The following is a 16892-nucleotide window of genomic DNA, read 5'->3' on the forward strand; positions in this document are numbered from 1 at the left end:
AGGGAGCAGACATTGTCCAAAGACTATATCCCTAGGGGTCCAGAATACTGCTACCTTCCCAGTGAAGTGGTATCTATTTATCAACTTGCATTTGCTTGATTTTGAACTGCTAGGTTGGCAGGAAGGAAACTATATGCTGCTCTAAAACAAGTGAGGGCAACCTAACACCCCTGGAAAATAAGTGGGGGAAACCTACCCCCCTCCGATCCACATATGGCTTCCAATCCCCTCTTTGTGATTTCCAATGAGAAATACAATATCGCTAAATAGGCTTGATATGTTTTAGTGAAAATCTCCAAAATCCTTCCAGAAACTGAAAAAGGGGGTGGGGAGAGAGAATCTGAACATCCTGGCTCTATCCATTTTGTTAGCTACTGACAGAATCATAAAGATGGCTCTAGAATTGAAATGTCAGCCATCCAACTAATGAACCTGAAACAAGGAAACACCCAAAAGTAAAACTTCATTGAATACACTCTATTGATACTGAAGAAACAAAACCAGCTCTGGTTTTCCCATGCAAATGTTTGTCATGTTAAACCATAGCTTCCCACCATTTGGTAATCACATTGTCCAATTATGAGATATCTTTTTGTTATGGGAACAGTCCATCTCTTTTTCAAGAACTTCCAGTGGTGACCTTGATGGTTTCTATGTTCTCGTGATCTCTGCATACCTTCTCAGCATTCCATTTCCCCCTCCCCTCCCCCTCCCCTTCATTGGCATGTTGAAAAGCATTAGAGTTTGAAATAAGTAAAGTGATTCAATCTTGACATGAGATATTTGTCTGTTCCTCACCTTACTTTGTACCAGACTAACAAACAACTCCGAGTGCTGATACCCTGTCTGATCGATCACTATTTAGAGCCTTTATCAGGACTTACCTAGTGGTGATACGGGCGGCAAAATGTACACATTTTTCCGCTCTTATTGCGTCTGCGGAATCTCGCCCAGCTGCCCTGTTTAGAGTGACCCGCTCCCTCCTGAAAGATGAGGAGGCAGGGGAACCGCTGCAGGGAAGAGCTGAGGAGTTCGTTCAGTTTCTGTCAGATAAAATCACTCAGATTCGGACAGACCTGGCTTCCAATTGGTTTCCGGATGCAATTCAAGGTGTTGGTTATTACCTTTAAAGCCCTACATGGCTTAGGGCCAGTGTACCTTCGAGACCGTCTACTGCCACATACCTCCCAGCAGCCAGTAAGATCCCACAGATTGGGCCTCCTTCAGATGCCGTCAGCCAGACAGTGTTGGCTGGCGGGCCCCCGGAGGAGAGCCTTCTCTGTGGCTGCTCCGACTCTTTGGAATCAGCTACCCCCAGAGATCCGGACCATACCCACTCTCATGGTCTTCAGGAAAGCTGTAAAAACCTGGCTGTTCCGGCAGGCCTGGGGCTGTTGACCTCACTGTTGAGGTCCAGCCCCGATTAGAATGAATGTATGTGGTGTTGTGATTTTAAACCGTTTTTTTCTCTCTCTTTTTTTCTCTCTTTTTTCTCTTTTTTGTAAGCTGCCCGGAGTCCTTCGGGATTGGGCGGCATATAAATTTTATAAATAAAATAAATAAATACCCAGCAGAATTTTCAAAAACTATTGTCATTTAAGATTATTGCCACCTGAATCTCCTCTGAATTTTTTTATTACTAGGTTGGTGATAAGCCACATAGCAACTCAAAGCACTTTGATTCATCATAAAATCTGTTCCCCTTTCTATTAAACAGCATATTTAAAGAGAAATTTACCCAGAAATAAGTCCCACTGCATTAATTCATCTTACTCCAAAGTACAGTGGTAATTAATTATACATAGTGCATTTTTTAAAAGTGTAGTTGTCCATATCAGTTAAGCAGGCTTGTCTTTAAAGAAAAGGGTAATCAAAACATTTCCATCAATTTATTTTATTTTGAATGCATGTACAGGATGTTTTTTACTCATCTGCTATAACAGTAGAAATATTTCAGTGAGAAGGATCTAAATGTCAGCTGGTCTTGAGCCACAACATGTCTTGTTTAAGAAGCTGAATGTTGTTCATCTGCTTTCAGACAAATGCTTTTAGAGACCATTTGAGAAATGGTCCAGAACACTTAATGTAAATCTCAGTATGGACTGGCTCAATAATGCATCAGAAATGGTCTTATCTCTTAAGCAAAAACAATGCAGAATTGTCCCAAATATTCAGCTCACGCCATGTACTTTTTTTTAACATGTGTATTGTATGTATATGTAAGTAGATATGTAGGTAGGTAGACAGACAGATGTGTGTGTGTGTGTGTGTGTGTGTGCCTACGTCTATGTATACACATGTACGGATTGTACAATTGCTGTACAGGTTCTCTTGACAAATTACCAATTGGCAAACGTTTAATGGACTCAGCAAGTTTCTGTATGAATTGAGGCCTCTCTGCTGTCCCCCAGTTAACACAGTATGCCACAACTTAGCAGGATCCACAGAATAAGTTTGTGTGAACCTGTAATATTCTAAAAGGTGACTAAGACAATAGCTAAAAGATTTTGACGACACTTAGTGTGCTTGAATTTTCAGGAAGCCTTTTGTTAGGATTTCCTGTGATGAAAAGTAGTGGATGAAATAACAAGAAGCACAGCATCTGAAGGCTACTTTAGCAATGACTCTTTTCCCACTTAAAATTTAAATTGGCATATGCCTCAGCAGCAGTGACGTGTGGTGAGGTTTATGGCTGGTGAGGCAAAGAGAAAGAAAGAGGCTTTTGGCCGCTCCGGTGCTTTGTCCAACTCCCACATGGAGTCAGACAAAGCGCCAGAGTGGCCAAAAGCCTGTTTCTTGAAAACGGGCACCAAGAGGGAGATTGAAAAGGGCTGGCCTTGGTGACATCACAATGTAAAGTAAAATCTCCCCTCCACATTTTCAAGCCGTTTGCAAAAATGCCCCATTCCGATCCTTCAAATACTGCAATCCTGGAATATGTGGAAGGCTCAAAATGGGGCATTTTTGCGATCGGCTTGAAAATGTTCTGAAGGTCAGCACAGACTGAAAACAGGATAAGAAACAAAATCCCCCCCCCCACCCATTTTCAAGCGGTTTGCAAAAATGCCCCATTCCATGCTTTCAATCCTGCAATCCTGGATAAGGTGAAGGATCGGAATGGAGCGTTTTTGCAAACCGCTTGAAAATGGGGAGGGGGGATTTTGTCTCTTATCCTGTTTTCAGTCTGTGCTAACCTTCAGAACAGGGGGAGAGGAAGGAATATCTCCCTCCACATTTTCAAGCCGTTCGCAAAAACGCCCCATTTCGAGCCTTCAGTGTGAATATGCAGATGAGAAGCCACCTCTTATAGGCATGAAAATCCATACACTTGGGACATTGGAAGAAGCCCCGCGAGGAGACGCTGCTGCTGAAGTGCAGGAAATCTCTCCCCCACACCTACAGATCGTCCTTTCAAAGAGGAATTTCAGTGGTTCCCCAAAGAAAGTCAAAGACAAAAGGCTCTTTTTGCATCATCGAGGAAGCCAGTCAAACGACTCAAATCCCGAGTACCTCGCGGGCTCCTTCTGACATTTCCCCCCCACAGCCTTTTGTTTAATAGCGATTCCTTTCCCCGATGATCTAATTGTGAAGTGTACCAAGCAGATAATCAGCGCACCTGTTTTTAAACCTGGGATGCCTTGTAAAATTTAACACTCACTCATATGATACGCGCACACACACGCATCAGTTTTCACCCGCAAGTGGTTTAAAGTAAACAAGATACCACCAATAGCCTTCCCCACCCCCCCACCCACCCCATACCTAGCGAATCGAAAGCCCCAGCGAAGCCCCAAAGCCCAGGCATTTTTCCGACTGCTTCTTGAACAATCCTCCATTTTCTAAAGCTCGGACGGAGCCGGGACACCCAAGCTGCTGGCGGGGGCAGCGGCATGCACTTTAAAGTGCATGCCGGCTCGGCCGCCATTCAGCGAAACATGTCCTGGTTTGTGGCCGGGTGGCACGCTTGCACTTTAAAGTGCATGCCGCCCGGCCACAAACCAGGACATGTTTCGCTCTATGGCGCGCCGAGGCGGCATGGCTTTAAAAAATAAAATGAAAAATAAAAAAATGAAAAATAAAAATAGATGTGCCAGCCCGCGCCCCAGCAGAGCGGGTAAAACACACACATACACACACACACAAAATAAAAAGAAATTACAATTACTTACATTACAAACAAATTGAATTCCTCCCCCCTGCCCCTTCCCTCTGACCCACATACCTTCCAGCTGCGTCAAAAATGCAAGATTTGGTCTAGCCAGGACCAGGCAGGCTAGGATAGTTGCTGCTTGAGTCACCACGTGGATGACTCTGCTTAAATGTTTTAAAATAGCCTCTAAACAAAGTGCCTTCTGCAGGAGGAGGCGGGAGAATCACGTGCCTCATTTGCATATGGAATTTTTTGCTTTTTAACCCTTGGTTAACTCTTAAAAGGCAAAAAATTCCTTATGCAAAGGAGGCCCATCGTTCTCTAGCCTCCTCCTACTAACTGCACTAAGCAGACTCAGACACTGTGACTTAGAGTCTGGGAGCAACTACCCTGGCCTTTTTAATTATTCTAAAAATTGTTTCCTTTTCCTCAGGAGACTGGTGAGGCCCCGCCTCCCCTGCCTCTAGTGACTGCAAGTCACTGCTCAGCAGGGATGATGTCCTTCATTCAAATGATACTTCACTTAGGTCCTGGTCAGAATTTATATCTTTTGTCATCACCATGCATTTGAATTAGTTTTTCCTGCTTAAACCAACTAACTCCACCAGAGCAACAAGGTATATAAAATGTATGCTATCTGATAACATCAAATGATCTGTGATCTGTGATACCTGCCCATCAGATAAAACAGGCCCAATATTTTTCTCTGTTCCTTTCTCTACTTTTATATAACTACAGCTATTAGATACTGAGTTGCATAAAAGCTCATTGGTTTTCCCAACTCCCTTTACTTTCTCTTGCACTTTACCCCATTCCCCTGCTGCAGGCAAACGCAGCATTCATTGCAGTAAACCATAGAGAAGGGATACACAGGAGTGAGTATAAAATGGAGGAACCCAAAAAGGGAGAAATATTTCCTAATGCCCATAGATTCTTTGTCAATTTTAATGATTTTTCTGAATGCAAACTAGTAATTTTTGCCTTCCAGCAGAATCTTCCTAAGAATTATGAGCCTCTAAAGGTAAAATGAGGAAGACGGAGGGGGAGCAAACGGCCCAGATGGATATGTGCTAGTGAAATGGTACAAAGAACAAACGGGCGTTAGAGAAGGTGCAGTAAGCTGTGCACTTCCTTGTTACATCATCCCGATTTGTATATTTCACACAAGATGAGGCTGTCAAAAGAGAAGAGTCCCAAAGGGAGGGGAGACAAGAAAGTGGTATATTGGCACCTCTGCTAGTTAAGGATTAATTCAGTATCAAATACAAGTACAGAGCCAAGATGGAGTTGGATCAAAACAATTTTTTCACAGCCGTGATTTTTTTACCTGTACAGAGAAAAGGGAATGGTGCTTTAAACCAGCTGTAAGAAAACTCCCAGTTGGGAAAATAAACAGAAGTTGGTCTGGAGGAGAACATTCTTATTTAATCATTTTCAAAAATGATAGAAGTAAAAATTCACTGAAAGCATTGTTCTTCTGACAATTAAAAGAAGGCTGAAGGCTCCAGAATCTGTTGGAGTGGGTGGCTATAATAAATGTAATGACATTATTTATTATTGTTATACTGCCTGTGTCTGGTTTATTTGCCATCTATCAAGGAGTCCTTTTCTGTAACCGTGCGGGCTTCTCAAATGAGACATCCCCCAAGATCTGGATGGTCCCTAGGTTACTGGTGTTTCGAAGGGCCTTGAAGACCTGGCTTTTTGCCCAGACCTTTGGCAAGGAAACAGATATCCTTGGATTGTGTGATTTGTTTCTTTTTCGTTTCTGTCCACTTCTTGTCTTCTTTGCCATTCTTCATTCTTTTGTTCTTCCTTTATTGCATTTTTCTTGTTTTTAACATTATTGCTTGTGAGCCACCCACATTGGGAGTTATTTGGCGCTGGGTAGCATACAGATTATTATTATAAAAGTATTGCTAGAATTGTGTAGAAAGCAAGAGAATTGTTTAGTTAGTATGAATGTTTCAACTCTTCTCCTTAACAGCAGGAGTGTTAAGAAGTTTCTCCTTAGTTCTAGGTTGCTTCTCTCCTTGATGAGTTTCCACCCATTGCTTCTTGTCCTGCCTTCAGGTGCTTTGGAGAATAGTTTGACTCAGAGTTGCACTGAAATGCCTGAAAAAAATTTCCCATGCAAAAGAAAATATGCATCAGCACTTCATCTGTAAGTGCGCAACCATGGTCCTTTTCATTTGATCAGAAACTTTTAGCTAGAGGATTAAATTGGGAGACCTATTTATTCCCAGGGTATATTCAAATAGTAGAACTGTAAGTGAAAGCAGGCTGAAAAACAGGTTGGTTAGAACTACTTTAAAAAAAAATGAAATATTGTAAGGAGAAAGGATTACCAAGGAGCAAAAGGAGCCAGGATTGAAAACCAGTTTTAAATCAAGATTTGAAATTTGAATACTAATTCTGATTTGTCTGGAAACACTTTACCATTGTAACAGAAACTCATCTGAATACTCTGCATGGTAGTGATATAGCAAAGAAGAGGGCTTTCTTCTCTGTCATTGTTGTGTCTACATAGAACAGACTGGTGGTGCTTTCTGTACTGTGATAAGGATGCCAAGGAAAGGCAGCTAGAACAGGCAGTTCAGTTTTCATTATTCTTTGAAGACAAAGCTGATTGGATGCCTGGACTCCAGTTTTATGGTCAGTCACAGGGACGTAATCTTGGGAATGACTTGTCCTATTCATATGAATTCTTTTCAGCTTGTATGTTTTGAGAAGATGAACAGGATATAGGAAGAAATCACACAAGTCACCTCCTTGCTTAACCTTTGCCCTTCCCATCTGATAAAATGAGATAGTTTGGACTGGCCCCACATTTAAATGAGATGATCAGCACCCTTCTTATGTGTTGAAGGCCTTCTTACCTGTGTTAAGACTAAGGTTTAGAAAATAGCATCAAATTCTTAAGTTCTAACCAAACCAGTTTTCTTGTTCATATGGTAATAAGAATAAAGGAGCTGCTTGTCCATAAAATTGTCCTGCATGGGTATCTTCACTTGTTCCCTTACAGGGAGTCTTTTTATAGCAACCACAATTGGTACTGGTAACTTGGCTGTTAAGTGAAGGGGTCTCTAACCACATTTGTGCTTAGGATCATAATTCTCCTTTCCTTTTGTTTGCAGACCCCACAAATATCATAAATGTGAGGAATGGTCATAACGTTCTTTCATCATTGGTAATTGGGAACAGTCACTAAATGAGGAAGTCACTAAATGAGAACTATCTATACATCCAAAGTATATCTGCTACAGATTATTTTTGTGCTACTGAGTAGTAAGGGCAACAAAGACATCATGCTTTATAAGAGCACTTCATTTTGAGTTATCAGGAAAGCTTCATTACTACTTGTTCTCTTAAGTTAAATGCTTGTTTTTTGTTATAATGCACATGCAGGTTTGTTTAGACATGAATATTTTCAGGATATTAATCTGCTTTCCTTCAAGACTTTATCTATGGACATTCCCTTTGGCATCTACCATGTTTTTTGACCTTCCTACTTGTCATTTTAATGACTTTAAAAGACCCTTAATTTGTAGGTTGACCTATATAAAGGAAAAGAACCATCCCTCTATCACTATCTTTTTGTAATGGAATGCATGGGTGACCTTGAGAAAAGGGGGAAGAGATGCTGCCAAGGAAACAATCAGATAAAAGGGGCAGGAACCAGCAATCACTTAAGGGGTTTGTATCCCCCTTCCCTGGTTGAGTTGTGAGCCGCCCTGAGTCCCCTTCGGGGAAAAGGGCGGCATATAAATAAATTTAAAAAAAAGAAAGAAAGAAACTTAAGACAGACCCACCGTAATGGAGCAAGTAGTTAAAAGTGGAAGGCTGGAAGTTGGTACTTTCAGACTTGCAAGATTCCATTAATGTTGCCTTAAAATAAAGTAAATCTGGCTCATTTAGTCATGTTTCCTGTCTGTTTGCTCTGGAAGGTCAAAAATCTTCTAAAATATCAGGAGGAGGATCTGACGTCACGACGACACGACGTGCGATCTTGGAGCTCCAATATCACAATCAATACTTTTGCCACTGGATGGTCCTTTCGGAACTAAACTGTCCTGAAGAGACGGTGACAGAGAAGAGTATGCCCTGCTGATCTCAGGGACACCGCAAAGTCCCTGATTGATCCAGGAGAATCTCTTTTTGCCGGCGACAGAAGCGCAGCCATTGAAGCTGCTGAAGTTGGGACAGCTCCGGAACGGGAGGAAAATGGAAAGAGAAAGTATGTCCATCTAGTGAGGAAATCATATTATTATAAAAGACACTACCCAAAAATATTAAAGCTAAATTAAATTTGAAAACAGAAGAGAATAAGCGGTGAAATTAAGCAACATTACACATTATCCTTTTTTAAAATTTTCTTTTACGGATGGAACTTTTGCAAATGTTTCCTATTCTTTAAATTGAATGGATTAGTTTTTCTTTTTTTACTTTTTATTTTTATTTTTTTATACCTATGGATTAAAATCTTTTTCCTTATTTTTATAATGCTGGATTGGATGGGGTTTTTTGTTCCATTTAAGAATTTTGTTTTTTTTTAAGCTTGGAATATAAAGAAGATATAAAAGGTATAGAAAGAGGGGTGTAATAACAGAGGGAAAGGAAGTAACACTGCCACTTGGAGGCTGGAGACTTGGAAGGCTTGGAAACATTGCTTTTTCTTTTTTCTCTTTGATCATTTAACTTTGCATTTCAAGGTTCTTCAGCTTGTTTACAGAGAGTGATAGTGAGTAGAGCATGGGTTGTTTATACAGGTGCTCTTCAGGAGCTTTATTGGCAGCTGTAGTGGAGTGAAAACAAAGCCTTGTCTTGAAAGATTATAAATGAACTTGCTTTAAATTTAATAAAAAGTTTTGAATGCCAGAGTGGCAGTGTTTACAAGTTGGAAGAATGGCGCAACATGAAAAAGAAACCTTAACATTGCAAAAGATTATGTTTGAAATTCAAAAATTATTAGAAGTAACAAAGAAAATTGAGAAGAGATTGAAGAACATAGATTGTAGAACAGTAAAATATGATGGAAAAATTGAGGATGTTCATCCAATGAAAAAAGTGGAGGTCAGAGTTCTAAAAACTGAAGGAAAAAATAAACAGAGACAAGAAAATTGTTGATACTGAAAGTGAACTGAGTGTGGTTGGAAATGGAAAGAGTGGAATATGGAAAGGGAGATAGATGGACTGGAGCTCTACCCCAGATTTCAAAGTATAGAAGAAGAAAAGAGAGAAGAATTGATGGAACTAAGGAGAGAAATCTTGTCAGAAGCACTAGTGATGACCAAAGATAAGCTGATCGAAGAAGCAGATGGAGGGTTTCGAGCTTATACAAGATATGCAATAAGCAATAAGTTGCAAAGAGAAGTCCATACAAAACTTACTAAGGAAATAACCAGAATACTAATGCCACAAATGGCAAGAGACATAAAACTGCACTATTACTGGAAAGACACAGGTTGATATAATGAAAGCTTATAATAAAAAATTAAGTCAAATTTAATTAAATTTAGAGCATTATGTATAAAATGAAGTGATAATGGATATAGTTAAATAATTGATTGATAATGATAATAATGCATATATATGTATTGGTTTGATAAGAGGAAATTTGATATAAATTGCAAATGGTGACTACAAAAGGAGGTTTAGAAACTCTGTTATTAAATATAACCAATTTTTATTTAGAACATGTTATAAAGATGTAATGTTACTCGATGATATTGGGACGTGCTAATGGAATGCCATTATGTAGTTTTGCTTTAAATCTGGAATATTTTATATAAAAGGACGTAAAAACAATTATAGTAAAATGAAGGTCGAGGTATGATGATAGTAATATATATAAATATATTTGATTTAAAATATATGATTTGATATGAATTGTAGGTGATGACTCTGGAAGGGATGCATGGAAGTTTTTGTAACCAATCGACACACTTTCTCCAACTTGTAATGAAAGATGGTTTTGTGTTTTTGTATGTGTGTTTGTGTTTTGTCTGTTTGTGTTTATTCAAAAATAAAAAAATCTTTATAAAAAAAATCTTCTGAAATATCTGTTGATTCCATGCACATTCTGTAATTCAGTGTCTTGTTTTTAAATGCACTACTAGAAACAAACTCCCCTTGCAGATGTCCTGTGCAACTTTTGGGGGCATGGGTGAAGGTAGTATTAAGACTATCCTGAATGTCTAAAAAAAGTTGTGGGAAGCAAGGGGCTGTTTTATCTATGTTCATTATGCATCATGCTAATGTAGATGTTTTGCCTGTGGTATTTGTGAGAGCATATATTGGGTAACTTTATTAATTTACCTTCGGTAAAGTTCATTTTTGAATATTCAGCAAGAAGATTGACTCAGATATGTGTGTGTATGTGTGTGTGTGTGTGTGTGTGTGTGTGTGTGTGTGTGTGTGTACTAAGCCACAGGCTTTCCTCCTTTATCAGCTAAGCCAGGGAAATAGGTATATGTTGTGGCCCAGCAAGAGCCGTTGGAGCTGCCACCAGACTCCAACAGTGAAGGGCGTTATGAGTCGGCCCTGGAGGATGTGGAGGACCTGGACAGGGTTCCGACTCTGAGCAGGGGTGAGAGAGACTGGTTGGCCACCAGGTGGCGCCTGAGCCTTGGATAAGTGGGGAGGAGACAAGGGAGAGTGATCCAGAAACCAACTGTGAGTTGTTCCAGGATGCATGCTGTCAAAGGGCTACTCGCGTCAAGAACAACTATGTAATTACAGGAGGTAATTACGCTCAGCTGATTGTCATTAGGCTCCTCTTCAGACTATAAAAGAGACTGCTTGTGCCACGCCCTTTTTGCAGAAGTCAACGCTTTGACTAAAGAGAAACAAACTTGGCAGGCTGGATTGCTGCCAGAGTTTGTCTGAATTGCTGCCAAAGTTTGTCGGCCTTGCTGCCAAGGTCCTTTCTCCTTTGTTTACTTGGCTTTCAGCCACCGAGAGTCTGAACTTGTTATTAAAGGACATTCTCATTTAAGCTTGTCTCAGCATTCATTACTGGATGGAGGAGGGGGTCAGAACAGGTATATATTGTGTCACAACCCCTGGTATGCCCAAATATGGGAAGTAGCATACTGCTTCCATTTTCTGTCTATCAGCTCACTCTGGGAGCCATCCAGGCAGAAAGCCATTTTTTACTGTTGCCTTTGTTACATTTGTGTTGCATTTGTGCTGATAAACAAATAAAGGGAGACTAGTATAAATCTATTTCAAGCTATTTAGCTCTCATCAACTAGCCATACCCTTACTGGGAATTGAATCTGGGCTGTATTACATATTAGGCAGTTATATTAGCCACTAAGCTGATAAAGGAGGAGAGCCTGTGGCTTAGTGGCTAATATAACTGCCTAATATGTAATACAGCCCAGGTTTGATTCCCAGTAAGGGTATGGCTAACTGATGAGAGCTAAATAGCTTGAAATAGATCTATATTAGTCTCACTTTATTTATTTATCAGCACAAATGCAACATACATACATACATACATACACACACATACATATACATCATATACATACATACATACATACATACATACATACATACATACATACATGCTGGTCTTGTTGTATTCGGGTCTCTTCCCGTGTAAGATTGAGATTGGAAAAGACAGCATTACAATCAAGTTCTGAACAAAAACCTTTCATTTATTTTGGGCGCTGAGTGGCCAATAGAATATTACAAAATATGGAAGGAGGATTCACCCTTTAAAGAGTGCCTCCAATGCTCAGTGATTCACTTTGTGTTCTTCTCCTTCTTACGCTTTTTTCATATTGTTAAAATATATTTCAGATTATGTAGACTTCACACTAAAGATAAGTGGGCCTAGCCTCTCACTATGGAAAGTATGGACATTTATCTCCTTCTGCTCCTCCAGAGAAACTATAAGGAGCTTTTCCATTCATTTTAGCAAAGCCCACCAGCTAATTTTATCTATTTTAATCTTTATTAAGGACATGGAAATAAACCGCCTTGAGTTATGAGTGTCAACCCTGAAACAGACCTGGCTGAAGCCATCTTGGAGCTTCCATGCTGCCATGCTGGATTGAGGGATAGGGAGGGGGGATTAGAGATAGCTGGGGTGGTATAGTCAAAATAAAATACTTTATCTTGGGAACCAAGGACGTTCTCACACCTGGCTGGAGGAAAAAGGAGTGATGTCACTAGATCAGTGGACACTGCGTTGATTGGGCGATGTGACTGATTTTTTTGCGTTGGAGGAAAAACTTTTAATTAGGTGAAAACCAAGGGGACCCTCAGAATTAGTCTTCACCAGCTATGTGCCGATTTGATATTTCCAATAAAGCTATTATTTCAGGAATCCACCTGCCTCGGAGTTTTTGCTCGCGATGGATCAATTACTTGGAAACCTGATAATGAGAAGTTAGGCAGGGCGGGTCTAAAACAGTGATGTAATTAATTAACTACCTAAAGCTATGCTTAATCATGGTACATGACATATAACTTGTGTTTCTTTTACTTGTAAGGATCTTTAATATATAATAAAAAATAAATCTCTAGTATAAATATAACTTCCCTGTATTTATTACAAAGTTGAATGATTCTAGGTAGTCCTCAACTTACAACAGTTCATTTAGTGATTGTTCAAAGTTACAATAGCACTGAAAAAAGTGACTTATGACCATTTTTCACACTTACAACCATTGCCGCATCGCCATGGTCATGAGATAAAAATGCAGACGCTTGGCTACTATTTACGACTGCGGCAGTGGCTCAGGGTCATGCAATCACTTTATGCAACCTTCTGATAGCAAAATCAATGGGGAAACCAGATTCATTTAACAACCTTATTATTAACTTAACTGCAGTGATTCACTTAACAACTGTGGCAAGAAAGGTCATAAAATGGGGGAAAGCCAACGAATGCCTCGCTTAGCAACAGAAATTTTGTGCTCAATTGTGGTCATAAGTGGAAAATACCTGTATTAATAGCCTTCTGAGTAACTCATTTATGTGGGCATTTCTGCATGTATAGTGCATATTTATTTGCCTTTTACCCACAGTGGGTACAGCAAAGTACAGCACAGCACAGTCCTTTGCTGGCTTTGAATGATGCTTAAGTTTTGTAAAGTTTTGTGGCACTCGGTCAGTGAAACAGTGAAATTACTGTGTTGGTGTCTGGATTCTTTGAACATTGGGTGCTTTGAATAGAGTCCCCCACCTTGGTGATGTAAATGCCTTTATCCATGCCATTTTCAATTGCTTCAGTGTCCTGTCTTCAGTGCTAGCGAAATTTGTCAATTCATTTCTCTCTCCTGTGCAGCTCTGATCCTTTCACACAGCTAGGAACCATTGTCTTTTTAGCTGTGTTTCAGTAGCTTTTGTGAAAAGAAAAGCATGATTGTGCCACTCAGTTGTGAGTGGACCAAAGGAATGTGCATATGCTGTGAAATGTTTTAATGTTTTTCCACTTGATTTGAGTTTCATTTAACCTCATGAATAATTACAGAAGTCCCCTTTGAGGAGTTTATAAGGGAATCATTTCACCTTTGTGTGTGCATTTGTATCTGCCTAAATAGGATAAGATATTTTGTGTGTTTGCCCAAAGCAAATTTCTTTCTCTCTGTTTCATACAAATCAGCTAGGATTAGATTTAATGGTTTGTTGGGGCCCAATTGATTTCTTCAACACTGACAATATAGAGTTGCTTGTTCTACAAATTTATTGTATTGGTTTATTCTGTTCTTGAAGATTATTCGCTACCAGATTCATTCCGTTTGGAAATATATATAATATTGTTTGTTAATGTAGGCTTATGTTGTCATTTATTGAATGAATGCTCTGTCATTCAGCCGCAGGAAAAAAATTCAAACAAACAGATAGTTATTTGCCAATGTAACAGAGAGCAGATTAAATGCTAGCTGCCAGATTAAAATGACGATAGAAAAGCTTTGTTTAGATATAATCACTGTAATGCTCCAGCTGTGGAAAACATGCTATAACATGCTTTTAGGAATATATCTTTCCTTCAGTGCCTAAATTTATTTTTTTGCTCTGCAAAATTTACATGTTGAAACATAGTAATTAAAATCTTTGGAAATTGTATTAATTTACACTCAGCCCAAAACTCAACCTTGCATAATTTATTACTTTGACTTTTTAACTTTACCATTGCCCCAGCTCAGCTCCATCACGTATGCATGTGCGCTTCCTGCTGCCCAGCTGATTTTTGGGTCTCTACTGAGCAGAGGCATGCGGGAGACACGAACACATGTGGGAGCACACAGGGATGCGTGGGGGCAGAGGGTGCGCTCCCCCGCAGCCCATTTTTGGTCCTAGGAGGCTGCAGGGAGGTCTACAGAGCCCCCAAAAGGGCCCGGGGGGGTCACGTGTGCATGCATGGAGGCAGGGGGGGTGCAGCACTCTCCCCACGGCCTGTTTTTCTCTGGAGGTTGCAGGGAAGCCTACTAGCCCCAAAACCGGGCTTAGCTTTTGAGGATCAGCTATGGTATGCCAGATACTATGATCATAGTCCCCTTATTAATTTTATACATCTGTCCATCCATCCAACTAGCCATCTATCCACACACATTCAGGAAGTTCTCAACTTATAACCATTTATTTAACAATTATTTGTTAAATTATTTGTTTGTACAAAGAGTGCTGAAAAGTGCTGAAAAAGTGATTTACACTAATCATCACACTTACGACCATCACAAGATCCAAATTCAGGCCCTTGGCAACCAGCATGTAATTATGGCAGTTACATGATTGCCATTTGCGACCTTCTAATGAGAGAAGCTGGATTCTCTTAACTGTAGTGAGTCACTTAATGACCTTGGCAAAAAAGCACATAAAATTGGATGCAACTCACGCAATGACCTCATTGCTCAGCAATGGAAGCTTGGTTTCAAATATGGTCATAAATCAAGGACCACCTGTACAAGACAAATTTTTCTTATTGTTGATTGTGAAAAATCGAAGATCTGAATGAGCCTGTTCAGCCTGAGAGCCTCACATATGTCAAACAAGCATGATGCTGGAGATAACCTCCCTATAGAAATGATGTTGTAACTTCTAGAATTCTACTCAATATTCTAGGCAAAGTAGGATGAATTACAAATAAATTGATTGCTCAGAGTATGAGTCTCCTAAGGAGGCTCAACTGAAGCAAACTGGTCCCAACAACAAGAATTTAACTCACTGCCAACAGGAGAGGCCAGAAGAAAGATATAGGTAAATGAGACCCAACATACATACGTAATTGATCTCCCCCTAGCACTGCCATCTTCTCTTCCTTCCTGCTCTAGGCCAGTGCTCACTGTAGCAACAGAAAGGAATATTTTGGTGCAAGGGACAAGTTAATTTCATTTTCCTTTATAAAGTTATTTCCTTCTTGAATTATAAGTTAGTACTTATCATTAATCTTGTGAAACCCATAGAAAAAAATCATTTAATTAACTAATGGATGCTTCAAGCTCACTGCTGAAACTCTTGTTTACAAATTCCATTATATTAATTCGTGACTGTACCTTTACAATATAAATTGGCAACCTCTGCATGCCCACAAAATTCAGTCTTGCCCGAATTGGTTGATTATTAAATTAGTGCAATCGGCCAGCTCAAAGAAAGAAATTTGAAAAAGTCAAATGGAACAGAACAGAGCATTGATTTATAATTCAAGAAAGAGTACACATAGTAATAACTTACCCAATATGCTTCTACAGACTAAAATGTTAACACTTTTAGAAATCTATTTCATTAGGCCATTAGTGGTTGCAAAATGCAGCAATTATATTGTCATTTTTATAGGAAAAAGTGCATCTTTTATAGTTTTCAGAAGGGCAATTTATAGAAAACACAAGACAACCATTTACAGGTGAAACTCGAAAAATTAGAATATCGTGCAAAAGTTCATTTATTTCAATAATGCAACTTAAAAGGTAAAACTAATATATGAGATAAGACTCATTACATGCAAAGCAAGATAGTTCAAATCGTGATTTGTCATAATTGTGATGATTATGGCTTACAGCTCATGAAAACCCCAAATCCACCATCTCAGAAAATTAGAATATTACATGCAATCAATAAAACAAGGATTGTACATAGAACAATATCAGACCTCTGAAAAGTATAAGCATGCACTCAGTACTTGGTTTGGGCCCCTTTTGCAGCAATTACTGTCTCAATGCAGCGTGGCATGGAAGCTATCAGCCTGTGGCACTGCTGAGGTGTTATGGAAGACCAGGATGCTTCAATAGCGGCCTTCAGCTCTTCTGCATTATTCTGTGTCATGTCTCTCATCTTTCTCTTGGCAATGCCCCATAGATTCTCTATGGGGTTCAGGTCAGGCGAGTTTGCTGGCCAATCAAGCACAGTAATCCCATGGTCATTGAACCAGGTTTTGGTGCTTTTGGCAGTGTAGGCAGATGCCAAGTCCTCCTGGAAAATGAAGTCAGCATCCCCATAAAGCTCATCTGCGGAAGCATGAAGTGCTCCAAAATCTCCTGGTAGACGGCTGCGTTGACCCTGGACTTAATGAAGCACAGTAGACCAACACCAGCAGATGACATGGCTCCTCAAATCAACACAGACTGTGGAAACTTCACACTGGACTTCAATCATCTTGCAGTGTGTGCCTCTCCATTCTTCTTCCATACTCTGTGTTCTTGGTTTCCAAATGAGATGCAAAAGTTGCTCTCATCAGAATAGAGAACTTTGGACCACTGAGCAACAAACCAGGTCTGTTTTTCTTTAA

The 16892-nt window shown here is 39.8% G+C and overlaps 1 protein-coding gene across 2 annotated transcripts in view; it reads left to right on the forward strand.

Moving 5' to 3' along the window:
• Nucleotides 1-16892, forward strand: part of RPTOR (regulatory associated protein of MTOR complex 1) — a 427126-nt gene that overhangs the window by 243052 nt on the left and 167182 nt on the right. The gene's annotated exons all lie outside the window — the stretch shown is intronic.

Source organism: Thamnophis sirtalis, unplaced genomic scaffold, assembly GCF_051295495.1.
Source record: "Thamnophis sirtalis isolate CommonGarterSnake01/CBP01778 unplaced genomic scaffold, rThaSir2_p1.2 scaffold_3, whole genome shotgun sequence".
Taxonomy (NCBI): domain Eukaryota; kingdom Metazoa; phylum Chordata; class Lepidosauria; order Squamata; family Natricidae; genus Thamnophis; species Thamnophis sirtalis.